This window comes from Hypanus sabinus, chromosome 3 (assembly GCF_030144855.1).
Source record: "Hypanus sabinus isolate sHypSab1 chromosome 3, sHypSab1.hap1, whole genome shotgun sequence".
NCBI lineage: Eukaryota > Metazoa > Chordata > Chondrichthyes > Myliobatiformes > Dasyatidae > Hypanus > Hypanus sabinus.
In genome coordinates this window covers 137,993,777-138,007,860 of record NC_082708.1, presented here as the reverse complement: position 1 = coordinate 138,007,860, position 14,084 = coordinate 137,993,777, and the positions used below count along the sequence as shown (strand labels likewise).

Here is a 14,084-nt window from a genome sequence, read left to right as displayed (position 1 = left end):
TGTGATTTAGAGAGGAAGGGGGAAGAACAGGCATGCTGTGATGATAGGGGAGAGGTTCTTTAGGGGAAGGGTCAGAAGGTTCTGTGGGCAAGAACAAGTTTCCTGGATGGTATGTTGCCTCCCAGGTGCTAGGTTCTAGGATATCTTAAGTCCTCAGCATTCTGAAGTGGGAGAGTGAACAGCCAGAAGTCATGGTCCATGTAAGTTTCAAAGGACAAGTGATGAGGTTCTACATAGGCAGTTCAGGGAGTTAGGTGCTAAGTTAAAGGGCTGGACTTTCAGGGTTGTGATCTCAGGATTTTTACCCAAGCCATGTGCTAGTCAGGCTATAACTAGGAAGATTATACAGTTTAATACATGGACAAGGAGTTGGCGTAGGAGGGAGGGCATAAAAAGTTTGGATCATTGGTCTCTCTTCTAGGGAAGGTGGGAACTGTACAGAAGGAATGGTTTGCACCTGAATTGCAGGGGTACGGACATCCTAGCAGGAAGGTTTGTTTATATTGCACGTGGAGTTTCAACTGGAGTTGCAGGGCGGTGGGAACCAGAGTGTCACAACAGTTAGTGGAGAGGTTGTGGAGGCAGATGTCGGTAAGACCTCAGACAAAGTTAGAAATCAGAAGGTTGAGTATGGTGCAACAATATCAAAAAAGGTAAAGACAGGACTAAGGGTGTTGTATCTGAAAGTGTGCAGTATACGGAATAAGGTAGATGAATTTGCAGCACAGTTGCAGATTGGCATATATGATGTTGCAGGCATCACAGAATCATTGATGAAAGATTATAGCTGGGAGCTTAATGTCTAAGGATACACATTGCATCAAAAGGATCGGCAGGAAGGCAGAGGGGCAGATTTTGCTCCGTTGGTAAAAAAAAATGAAATCAAATCATTAGAAAGAGGTGACATATGGTCATAAGGTGCTGAATCATTGTGGATAGAGCTAAGGAACTCCTGATAGGAGTTGTATACAGACCCCAAAACAGTAGTAAGGATATAACCTACAAATCACAATGGAAGATAGAAAATGTGTGCCAAAAGGGTAATGTTACAATAATCATGGAGGACTTCTATATGCAGATAGATTGGGAAAATCAGGGTGGAGCTGGATTATTGGAGGGGGAATTTCTATAGTCCCCAGAAGATGGAGCAGCTCCTGCTTGAGCTCATTAGAAGATCAGCTATTCTAGATTTGATGTTGGACAATGAATTAGAATTGATCGGAGAGATTAAGGTAAAAGAACCCTTCGGGGTAAGTGATTATAATATCATTAACCACTCTGAAATTTGAGAAGAAGCCAATGATAGATGTATCAGTATTACAGTAGAGTAAAGGGAATTACAGTGCCATGATAGAGGAGTTGGACAGAATTGATTGAGAAAGAACACCGGCAGGGATGATGGCAGCAACAATGGCTGAAATTTCTGGAAGAAATTTAGAAGGCACAGGATATATACATCCCAAAGAGGAAGGAGTATTCCAAAGGAAAGATGACTAAGTTGTGGCTAACAAGAGAAGTCAAAGCTAAGATAAAAGCCAAAGTGAGGGCATAGAAATAGAACAAAGATTAATGGGAAATTAGAGGATTGGTAAGCTTTTAAAGACCAACAGGATGCCACTTAAAAAGTTATTAAGAAGGTGAAGGTGGAATATGAAATTAAGCTCAGTAATAATATTATAGAATTTGCTAAAAGTTTCTTCAGATGCATAAAGAGTAAAAGAGAGTTAAGAGTGGATATTGGAATGCTGGAAAATGATGCTGGAAAGATAGTAATGGGGGACAGTGAAATATTAAATGAACTGAATAAGTACTTCACTGTGGAATATACTAGCAGTATTGTGGAAATTCCAGGTGTCAGGGGGCATGAAGTGTGTGGTAAGCATAACAAGAAAGAAAGTTCTTGGGAAACTGAAAGATCTGAAGGTAGATAAGTCAACTGCACCAGATGGTGTGCACCCCAGAGTTCTGAAAGATGTGATTGAAGAGATTGTTGAGGCAATAGTAATGATTTTTCAAGAATCACTAGATTCTAGAATGGTTCCGGAAGACTGGAAAATTGAAAATATCATGCCACTCTTCAAGAAGGAAAAAAAGCAGAAGAAAAGAAACTATAGGCTAGTTAGTCTGAACTCAATGGTTGGGAAGCTGCTGCAGTTGATTATTAAGGATGAGGTCTCAGGGTACTTGGAGGCACTTGATAAAATAGGTCATAGTCAACATGGTTTTCTCAAGGGAATATCTTGCCTGACAAGTCTGTTGGAATTCTTTGATGAAGTGAAAGAGTTGCCTATTTAATAAAAGGTGCGAAAATACAAAAACTGATATGCCAAAGGAATTGTAAGTCTTTGTGCTGGATTCCCTAAAGGTTAAAATGTAGATTGAGTCAGTGTTGAGGAAAGCAAATGCAATGTTAACATCCATTTCAAAAGGACTAGAATATAACCACAAGGAAGTAACACTGAAACTTTATAAAATATTGGCGAGTATTGTGAGCAGGTTTGGGTCCCTTATCTTAGAAAGGATGTGCCAAAACTAGAAAGATTTCAAAGGAGGTTTACAAAAATTATTCCAGGATTGAATGACCTGTCATATGAAGAGTGCCTGATGGTCCTGGGCCTGTATTCACTAGAATTTGGAAGAACAAGGTGTGACCTTATTGAAACCTATCAAATGGTGAAAGGCCTTAATAGAGCGGGTGTGGAGAGTAAGACCAGAGGACACAGCCTCAGAATAGAGGGGCATTTTTTATAGAATGGAGATGAGGAGGAATTCCTTAGTGTGGTGAACCTGTGGAATACTTTGCCACAGGCAGCTGTTGAGTCCATGATTTATATATATTTAAGGCAGAGATTGATAGATTCTTGATTGGTCGGGGCATGAAGGGAAACGATGAGAAGGCAGGAGATTGGGGCTGAGAGGAAAATTAGATCAGACATGATGAAATGGCAGAGCAGACTCGAAGGGCCAAATAGCATAACTCTACTCTTATATCTTATAGCCTTCTCTTATCTGCACTTACCTCTTAAACAGAGGTCAGTGATGCCATTCAAATAAACAACACCAGTGCTTGAGCCCAATGATAGAGTAATCAGATACACTGGTAACTCAACTCCTGCTCATATCCTGACGTCATTGTAATTCATAGGTACAATTCAGCAGTGAACTGACATGCAACTACAGTTACCTGGTCATTTTCCTTCAAACTGCTGGAAAATTTCAGTTTGTTTCAGTCCATGGTCACTGTGAACTGCGGTGAATGTCCTATGAAATCTAATTTAAAGTGGCTGTACTTCAAATTTTGTGTGGTAATGCCTTGGTGAAATGTCTTGTGACATCCTGATTTGTAAAAGGTATAAAGAAATGCAAGTTAATATTTTTGATCATATTCTGTTGTAGTTCAATTGAAGAACAATGCATTCAAAAACCATAACCTGTATTGTCAAGTATTATATGTAATATGCCAATGACTCAAGTTTGATTAATATTGAGCCATTCATTTATTCATTTGATTGTAAGTTCTTTATTTCCCATATGTATTTAACTGGAACAATTAGAGTTAAGTTTGTATGATAAACATCTGGAAAGAGAATTCAGTTCACAAGCTGAATAGAATTCTCACTGCATTACTATGGCAAGCTTTCTGCACATGGAGTGCAGGTGTACATTTGCTGAATGCTGTGATATGCTGCCTGAGAAGTTTAATTTATCTAATCCTTCACGGTGGAAATAAAGCAGGTGGTTGCATTGGCTGAATCATGGTGCCTACTTAATTACTCATGCAGTCTCTAAAATTACAATAAAAAACAGTGCGAAATTCAATTCATATTTTGCAAGGTTAAGTAGGAAAATGCACAATGATTAAATATTTATCTCAACCAAACATGAGCTTTGCATTTATCTAAGAACCCGACACTTAAATTTGTGTTGTGGAAATTGAAAGTAAACAAGGGGCAAATTTCAAGCCATATGATAGACTAAAATCTGTTTTCTGAAGCCTGTGGACTATTTTGTCTAGCATTTAATCAAAAGGCTGAAACTTCAGACACGTATGAAAGGAAAACATTGGAGACCAATTCAAATGTAAAAGAATAGCTAAGAGAATAAAATGTAGTAATTACTCTCCAAATAAATGCTATCCATCACATTCCAGGTTTAGACAATGAAGCATATTTTATCTCTCACTATATCATCAGTATCACACCATCTCCGCAAGCACTACTGTATTTACCGTTAAAATGTTGAAAATATGATATTTTTACATCCTATCAATGCGCAGTTAAACATAAAAGCCTATATATTACCCCTTCCCTCTAAGTGAAAACAAGACCAATAAATTTAGCTTTGAAATAACTGCAATAGCATACTGTATGTGCTTCATTACTTTTATACTTAAATTGTCTCATGTTTGATCAGGAGTAAGAGAACTTAAAGGGGTGATGTGATAAGCCCTGCTGAAAAACCTATCAGAACCAGTAAAAAAGCACTATATTAATCTGTTGTGTCTCTTTCTCACAGTCCTAAGTGAAAGGTTCATCCAGAAAGGCAAGATTTTGTTTTTAAAGGGAACTTTTTCAGTTCTTTGCTTTTTTTCCTTAATATCATCCATATTTTCTGGATCTCAACATTGCATTTTGTACACCACAAATCAGATTTAATTTTCTTGTTTCCCAGATTGGATTCTCTGAGAGCATTCCATAGTTAGATAGGCTGAAGTGCCTCAGTTTTATTTTACCTGCTCGTAAATATCTCCTATAAAGGATCGTCTCCTTCGATGCCTTGACTATTTATGCATCTGTATAAATGCCTCCTAAAACTGGTAAATGTATTTGATTCTACCAATTCCTCTGGTGGTTTATTCCAGGTATTTATGTAAAATGTCTACCCCTCAAATTCTGATCTCTTATCTTAAACTAAACACTTTTGACACTTGAAGAAAAATGATCTTCCCTCTCTAGGCTTCTCATATTTATACATGCATTTATTAGGTCACCTTTCAAGAGAGGCAAGTTCAGGCTTTCCAGTCTTTCTCCAATACTAATGTCCTCCTAGCCAATCAAAATGCTGGTGGATCTCCTCTGCACATCTTCATTGCAATGAGATCCTCCCTTCAAAATATAATCTCATTTTGGCTCAGATGTTCCCTGTTGTTATTCTACATGTAACTGACAATAACTTAAACTATGGCTACTGCCCAGAAATGAGACTTGGCCTGGAAAATGGACTAACTTCCAAGTTTTCATAGTGCTGGCAATTGGAGTGTAGTGGTGAGTTTGTGATGGACATTTTTTATATCAGTAAAACTAGCTTCCTCTACATAACTCTACCTGCACTTGTTGCTGTCCCAGTAAAGCAGCAAGCATAATCAGAGGCCCTACACACCCTGGAAATTCACTTTTCTCTCCTCTCCCATCAGACAGAAGATACAGAAGCCTAAAATCATGTACCACCAAGCTCAAGGACAGCTTGCATTCTGCTGTTAAAATACTCTTCAATGATTCCCTAGTACAATAAGATGTACTCTTGATCTCCAACTCTACCTCGTTATGATTTTCACCTTATTGTCTAGCTGCACTGCACATCTCTGCTGCTGTTTCATTTTATTCTGCATCTGCTATTGTTTTTCCTTTTATTACCTCAATGCATTGTGATCTGAAGGCACAGTATTCAAGGCGCGTGGCCAAGTGGTTAAAGTGTTTGTCTAGTGATCTAGTTCAAGCCTTGCCTAATGCTGCGTGTGTGTCCTTGAGCAAGGCACTTAACCACTCATTGCTCTGAGACGACAGTGGTGCCAAGCTGTATGGGTCCTGATGCCCTTCCTTTGGACAACATCAGTGGAGCGGAAAGGGGAGACTTGTAGCTTGGGCAACTGCTGGTCTTCAATAAAAAAAAATCCTTGCCCAGGCTTGCACCCTGGAAACTTTCCAAGGCGCAAATCCGTGGTCTAATGAGACCTACGGAGAGGCCTACCCACACATTCAAGTCAAAGTTTTCACTGTACCTCGGTACATGAGACAACAATAAACAATTTCCAAGTCCAATTCCAAATGCAATGAATGAACAATTGAACAAAGCACGGATGTTTTGGTGATGGTTATGGAGCCATACCTCAGCGGGAATGAATGAGCAATTTCAGCAGAAAAGGATAAAAAACCAAAGGGCACCACTGTATAATGCTGCTAAAGGTTAATGAGTATGCTGTCAGTTAAACTGTTACCATTATGGAATGCAGAATCAATACTCAGCCATGTGAAAATGTGTAAAAAGAATTTCCCATTAAATAACACTTATTGTTTGGCAGGAGCATGTGATGTTCCAGAATTAAATTAAAGACATTATCAAGGTTCGACTGGAAGCTAAAACATGTTCAAGGTTCAAGCCAAAGAATAAGTAGAATTTTTATTCAATACTTGCACATTCCTGCTGTTCTTTCAATTATACAAAAGCTTCTACCATTCACCTGCGGCTGCAGAGCTCCAAGGTCAAAAGTTCCTCACAACTGAGATAACATACAATAGCTTGAGAGATGTTTAACCTGTTCTATACACTTAACCCTCAGGTTATTGAATGGTTATTTACTATTTCAAAGCATATCTTCATTTGGAAAATGGGGTTCCACAAGCAAGTGCAAAGCAAGTGGGATTATCAAAGTTTCAGTTCTGTAGAACACTATTATGTTTTGCGTTTTTTTTTTTCAGATCTGCCTCAAACTACTAAATTACTTTGGTGGAAGTGAATGTCAGAAAGCATAAAGAGAAGATTCATTCTTGCTCAATTTCAAGTTCATCTTCATTGCTGCAATCGGAATACATACACAAGGTATAGCTACCATGAAAATGAGCTTCTTGCAGCAGCACAGTACATTACAAGCATGACAGATGTAAGTTAACATCCACTTAACATAAATTTGTACACTTTGGCAAAAATAAACAACAGAATAAACATAATGACATTTTTGCAAGATTGAGAGAATGAAAAAGGTATATAATTCATTGTAGTGTTAGGAATTCTTGGGTCAGTTCAAGAACCTTTCAACAGTTAAGAAGGAGATATTGTTGACTTTTGAGGAGTGGGTCTTCAGGCTCCTGTACCTTCTGCCTAATGGCAGCATTGAGAATGGAACGTAGCTCAGCAGCTGGGGTCCACGGTGATGGATGTTGGCTTCCTGAGCCATTGCTCCGTGTAGATGGCTTCAATGGTGGGGAGTGCTGTACCTATGATGGAACGAACTGAATTCATGACTCTCTGTTGCCTCTTGAAAGCTTGTGCATTGGAGCTTCCAAGCTAGGTTATGCTGCAACCTTTCAGAATGCTTTCCATTGTATACCTGAAGAGGTCTGTCAGAGTCTTTTCTGGTATGCCAATTCCCTACAAGGATGCTGCATATTTAAATATCCATAGTGTAACTTTTTGATGAATTTATTCTTGGGCAGAACAAATTGCACAGTCATTGTGGGATAGTTTTGTACCTTAGCATTGACATTAATCATTGTGTCATAGTTTTACTGTACCATCATTGGAAACAGTGTTTTTAACTATTTTAATAATTTAACGGGCCTGCACATTTTCTTGTGCTGGGACAGTTTGTGTGACCTTGCTTCTAGAGTGCAGTCACTGTAGGTTTCAATGGTTACCAATTACACCTGAATATTATCTCCTGAAGTTTGTTAGGCATGAGGCGTGATATTGTGACAAGAAAAACAGATTTTTTTTTTTTGAGGTAATGTTGCGTCCTTGTCTGAAACCGAACTATTTCCTCCCATTTACTGTTCACTGTAAGCTAGGAAAGTAATGCAGTCACTGTCTGTAGGTCTGTTATAGAGTCATAGTGATTACACCTGGAAACGCCCTTTGGCCCAACTCAACCATGCTGAACTCAACATGCAGCAGTCAAGCCTGCTGTAAAACTGAAAGCAAAGTGCATCCACCTCCTCTCATCAGCATGACTTTGATTTGCCATCAAGCTCACTGACACGTCAAGAAGGAGATTCAGTGTAACTGGAATCTGTCCTCCAGGTAATTTCAAACACTTACGTTAGCTGGACACGTGTGGAGTTGCATGACAAGCTCAGCTGTGATTGGCTGAAAGTCAGCAGCTACCTATGGAACCAATAGTTGTTAGTTTGAATCGGCTCATAGTTTTTATTGGATAGTTTCTTTTTGGATGGTCAGTGAAGCCCCACGTAAGGAAGTGGAATGTTATCTATTAGAATAATTAAGCATTGATCTTAAGTCTCAGAATCCGATTGAAAGAGTACCGACTGAAGTGTCTAATGAGAGAAAAGATATGAGGATAGTCTTAGGGTTAGTTTGGAGGGTTAAAGGGACTGGAAATTCTCCAGATAAATATACCTCAAATACTTTAATGGAAACCTGATCTGCAGCTATATCTCTACATTCTTTCTTGTGATATACTTTATTTAAATTTCACGTCTGGCTGCTCTAAGCTTTTCATTTAATAGGGATGCAAATTGAAATAGCAGTTTACTTTATGCTAAATTAAAAATGCTACCTTATAGTGTTTCAATCACAAGCAAGAGAAATTCTGCAGATGCTGGAAATCCAAGCAACACACACAAAATACTGGAGGATCTCAGCAGGCCAGGCAGCATCTATAGAAAAAAGTAAACAGGCGACATTTACTCTTTCCATGGATGATAATTGGCCTGCTGGGTTCCTCCATCATTTTGTGTGTGTTACCTTAAAGAGTTTTATGTCCATAAAATGCCTCAATGTTTTGATATTTTCAGTGATTGTGAATATATTGAATAATAAAGCTTTACAAATGGATGGTGTTTGGCAAAAGATTGTCCATGGCAGAAAGCATCCCCATAAAAGCACTGTTTTGCCTTTTCCAGTTTTATTTTAATTGGACAGCACATCCTCCCAATGGCCAACCTCCTGGATTGAGTCAACATTTTAACGTGAAGCATATATAGCTAAAATGACACTTAACCGTTCCTTAAATTTAGCTACTGGTTCACAGGAGACAGCAAAATTCTGTCAAGTTTCCTTTGGTTTCCTTTCAAAACAAGCTTTCACCCCCTTAAGACAAAAATGGTATTTGTGGGTTGAAATCTAAAGTAATTATGTTTTTATACGCTGATTTAGGCTATCCAATTGTTAATTCATCTAAATAACGTGGCTGCAAAATTTAGCTCTGTGATGCACTATTTGGGCGCCAAGAGTGCCAGGTTGGCTCTAACGTAACAGGGAGGTAGTATTATGGTGACTATGTTACTTGTCAGTAAATTTCTACAGGCTCTGGTAATGGGAACTCAAATACCACCAGAGCAGCTGGGGAGTTGAGCATCAAAGAGAGGCATAGTGCCATCCAGCACAGAAGCGAGACCTTTTGCCCCATCGATTCATGCCAATCAGGATGCCCACCTAAGCTACTCCCGTGTGTCAGCATGTGACATATAACCTTCTGAATCTTTCCTATCCACGAACCTGTCCAACTGTATTTTAGAAGTTTTTATTATACCAACCTCAATCACTTTCTCTGGCAGCTCATTCCACAAGCACACAATCTTCTGTGTAGAAATGCTGCTTCACAAGTCCCTATTAAATCTCATTCCTCTCACCTTAAACCAATGTCCTCTTGTTCTTGATTCCTTAACCCTGGGGAAATGATTGAGTGCCTTCGCCCTCTCAAGTCCGATTCTGATTTTAAACGTTTCTACTCAAATAAAAACATAGATTCAGATTTCATTTTTTTAAATGTAGTAGCCTCAGTAGCATAATCAAGAACTATCAGATTGGTGTAAAATTCCGTTCTGTTCCCTGAAGTCCTTCATGCCATTCTTAACTGGATTCAGCAATATGTGATTGCAGATGTAAGGCAATACAGTTCGCTTATAATGGCATTCTCAGTTTAGGGATCAAAGATGTTGGCAGTAACTCTTAGCCTTGTCAGTAATAGATAAAACAAAGGTCATATCAACAAGTGAAGAGCTGCAGACTTCATTTATGAGTGTCACAGTTTGCATAGAGCTAAAACCCACTAACAGTATGCACATGGTGACGCTAAGCAATATGAAATGGACAGTTGATGTTTTTGGTACCATTTTAGATCTTCATGGTTCAGTTGAAGCACTCTATTAACTTTCCATGCTCAGCATAGATCCAGCAGCAGGAGGGGACTCCACATCATTGCTTTCTAAAGGCTGCAGTACTCACATTCCAGTTAATTGCTGATTGAGTTCTACTTAATGTTGCTATGATTCTGAAAGTATTTGGCTATCTTTGGAGAAGCTAAACTCATCATGGGGTTGGTGGCTCTGAAAAATTATTTACACTGAATTATTGAGCATCATATCATCCACATGCCCTTGATGTCAAATAAAAGCTAAGCTAAATATTCCAGATTAAGATTTTAAATGAAGACATATCATCTTAAATATACAACCAAACTTGTCCCTTCTTCATGCTTAAACCTGTTTTTCCAATGATATGTACCAAGGCTTTTGTATGTCTCTGTAGCATTTCCCCACATTCTCCTATGCTCCTGGGAATAAAGTCCTAACCTATTCAACCTTTGTCCTTAACTTGGGTCCTCTAGTTTTGGTAACACTCTTGTAAATTTTCTGTGCACTCTTTCAAGTTTATTGATATTTTTCCTCTAGGTAGATGACCAGTACTGCATACAATATTCCAAATTCTGCCTCATCAATGTCTTATACAGAGTAGTTAGTCTGAAAGACATGGTAAGCACCTCTATACCAGGGCAATTATGGTTGGTCAATAATTGTGGGGCTATATAGTGATGACCACATTGAATAAGTGTCAGGTATGCAGTTCCTAAATTTTGTGCCATCAGGTCCACTGAGCTGAATTTCTGATGTTCAAATCATTGCCTGGAAAAATTTAGTTTCTCATTGATGGATCACATCCTCCATTTCCAAGGCCTGCAGTGCTATGTATGTAATGCCTTGGTTCATATTTTTACTGTTATGCTAAATGTATTTTATTTAGCTATTCTGTAAGAGCAGTCTGTTTGGGTTATTGCTGAACATAAGGAATGTGTGCCATTCAATTAGGATGGTAGAATTAGACGGAGGTTTTCTCAGTGAGGGACACTTAAGTTGGTCTTGGTCACTAAGGTTTTTCTCGTTCTGCAGGTGATGAAGAGAGATGATACTAGGAAGAAGCAGTCATAGGATCCGTATCAGTGGGAGACCCGTTTGTTCAAGATGGATGCAAGTGACATTCTGAAGTGGTGTGTGCTTTCACATTGACCGAGAGCCCAGTGCATGAGTGACAGAGAAGTTCACAATGAGCTCCAACTCATGCACATTGGATTGTTTAATTAAAATGGGCCCTTCTCTTTTATGTTTTTCTTTACTAACCCTTCAGTTAATTTAAGATTCAGAAATATAATTCCTTTAATCATGTGCAGTGTACTGTCTGTTAATTTGTGGCACTAATTAGCAAATTAGCATCTACACAAACCAGTGTTTGGGATGGCAGAGCTGTCTCAATCTTATGGGTTTGGCAGCACTGGAGAGTGTTTCCCATCGACCTACGCAGCCAAGGAAACCAGGGGGTTTCATGTATATCTAGACCTCCATATTCCTGACTTCAGAACAACTTGTACCAAAACCTTTCAGCACCTGGTAACACGGCAACTCATTTACACTTTTAGAGGGGCAGACTCACTTTAAGCTATGCAACTTGACTTGTTGCTGCCACTCAGTGTATGCTGAAACTAGCAACGCTCAGCAATGCTGTGACTAAAAAGATGAGCTTTATTTGTCACCTGCTGTATACATCGAAACAGACAGTGAAATGTGTTGCTTGTGTCAAATCAGATCAGCAAGAATTGTTCTGGGCAGCCCATAAGTGTCAGTGTACTTCCAGTGCCAACATAGCGTGCCCACAACATACTAACTCTAGCCATAGGTCCTTGGAATGCCAGAGGATGCCAGAGTCCCTGGACAAAAGATATGCTGTCACAAACAGATCCTTACAGGCAGCAGCAGGATCTGAACCCTGATCAGTGAAAGCTGGTACTGTAACGCAATGCACTAACTACTGGGCTACTGAGCCACCCCACTATGAATGCAGCGTTAATGGAAATCCCCAGGAAACAAATCAATATTATCACACTGTCTTTTGTGGGGTGATTGTATATGGTTTGCTGCACATTGTGTCGGGCCATACATCTACATACTGTGATGCATGGAGGATTCACACCACTCAGTTGAAGCATAATGAAGTTCAGCCTATTACAGCTGACAAATAAGATTCCAGTGTTAGGGGCTGTCAAATGGTTTGCAGCTCTTTCTTCAAAGTGCAATCTTGTATGCCGTTATGAATGCAAAGGGGCACCAGTGAGAATCAGATAATCATTTATTTTGCTTCTATGATTGCAATCATTAAGTTGGATTTGGAAGGATGAAAGGTCCATTAATTCAGATTGCTGCATTCCAGAATACCTTTGGCCCAACAATTATTTCATAGATACTGAGAGACGTCACATAACCTTCAGATAAAGACATTTTTCAAGCAAAGCATCACCCATTGAATACTCAGTGGACCATTTGGTAATGACCTCTCCCCAAAAACACTAACACAATGCATTCCCTTCCCCCTGCTTTCTTTCACACTGCTAGAAGTCAGAACATATTCAATTCACATGGGCAAGTTTACTGCCGATTAGTCTCAGCAGTAGTCTTTGAGGTTGTAATGCTTGGCGTGCAGCATAAGTTCCTCCATGCAACTGAAATATTAATACACAATATTGTGTTGAGGTTTATGATAGCAGTAGAGTGGTTGCCCTGTGGTTTTCCTATTAGAGCTTTACCAGAGATTCCGAGAAGTCAGTGGCGCCAGAATGAGACCCGGCCTAATAAGGTTGAGAAAACTGATACTCTTATCTTGAAGTCACAATAAGCTTTAGACATCAATGACCCTGGTGGGTGACTATCTTTATCTTTTCCCTGGTATTTTAAATTCAAGCACAATCTGACATTATAAAGGCAATAAAAAATAAATATGCAGCAATGTCCATAAATGTGCTTTTTATTACTGTTTATAGAGTAGGTTCTGATTTGACAGGGAGTTCTGTGGCTGAAATCTGTCAGTCTGCTAGGCTAAGATTGTTCATTGTAATTCATTAATTTCAGCTTTACTTATAGATTGTACAAGTAAAACAAAGCAGAAAAATAATACCTTTTACAAAAACCATTAAAACCACCAGAATAAGGAAATCTTTATAAGAAGATTGTCTATTAATCCTATTGAATTTTTTTGTGCTATTTGATCTCCTATTGCTGGAAGACAGATTGTAGCCTAAAGTTGCGTTGAGACTCAGAGTTACTTGTAACAGTGGGATTCCTGGATGCCTGCAAGTTTTTTTTCAGAAAGTCCAGTAGAATTTAACTGTTCAGTTCCTTTAAGTGGTGCTGTCACTCTCAAGCAGTCTGCTTGACAGTTTGAGTCTTCTCAGGTGGGGCAGTGCTTCAGAAAACTAAAGCTTCTGTAAGCATGTGTGTTAGGAATTTTATTCAAATAACTTGAAGGATTCAAGGGCACCACAAAATTGTATGTAGGAGCTGAATCCTGACAACTAGTAACAGTACATGGAGAATCCCAATTATAGTTGTTGGCATCAAAATATTCTATGAAACTATAGCTTAGCATATGTAGAGGTCTGGACTACTGATCCAGAGTTCATACCCCACCAGAAGGAAATTAAATTCTATTAATTATGTGAGTGGCAATGAAAATGTGGCATTTTTAAAAGCAAATTTGGTTCACTAATGTCCAAGGTTAATGATTTTTTTTTGTCCTTGGCTATTTATGTCCTGGCATCCACAGCAAAGTGATTGAGTCTGAAATGTGTGCTGAAGGACTGACAATAAAGTCTTGCCATGAATGAATTAAATAATCTGCTAAGAGATGAAAATGCTTCTACAAAGCAAGTTACCTCATGGATCTGCCCATTATGGATACTAATTTCCTATCTTCATACGTTAAAAGCCCAACCTTCAACTGTTGGATATTCCTGACATCCAGACAACCTTAGAAAATGACTGTCATTGACTGGAGAAAAGGTGGGAATGAATCTACAAGGAGGGAGG

At 38.9% G+C, this 14,084-nt stretch overlaps 1 long non-coding RNA gene across 5 annotated transcripts in view; it reads left to right on the top strand.

Moving 5' to 3' along the window:
- The window catches only part of LOC132391694 (uncharacterized), a 50,735-nt gene extending 39,148 nt beyond the window's left edge, over positions 1 to 11,587 (top strand). For 3 of the 5 annotated variants that reach the window (XR_009511319.1, XR_009511315.1, XR_009511318.1), the window contains 3 exons: positions 6,696 to 6,816; positions 7,808 to 8,013; positions 11,121 to 11,587. This is a non-coding gene — a long non-coding RNA (uncharacterized LOC132391694). Of the gene's footprint in view, positions 1 to 6,695; positions 6,878 to 7,807; positions 8,014 to 11,120 lie in introns of all 5 variants that reach the window. The other 2 variants (XR_009511316.1, XR_009511317.1) reach the window with 2 other exon arrangements.
- Positions 11,588 to 14,084: the final 2,497 nt, after the last annotated feature.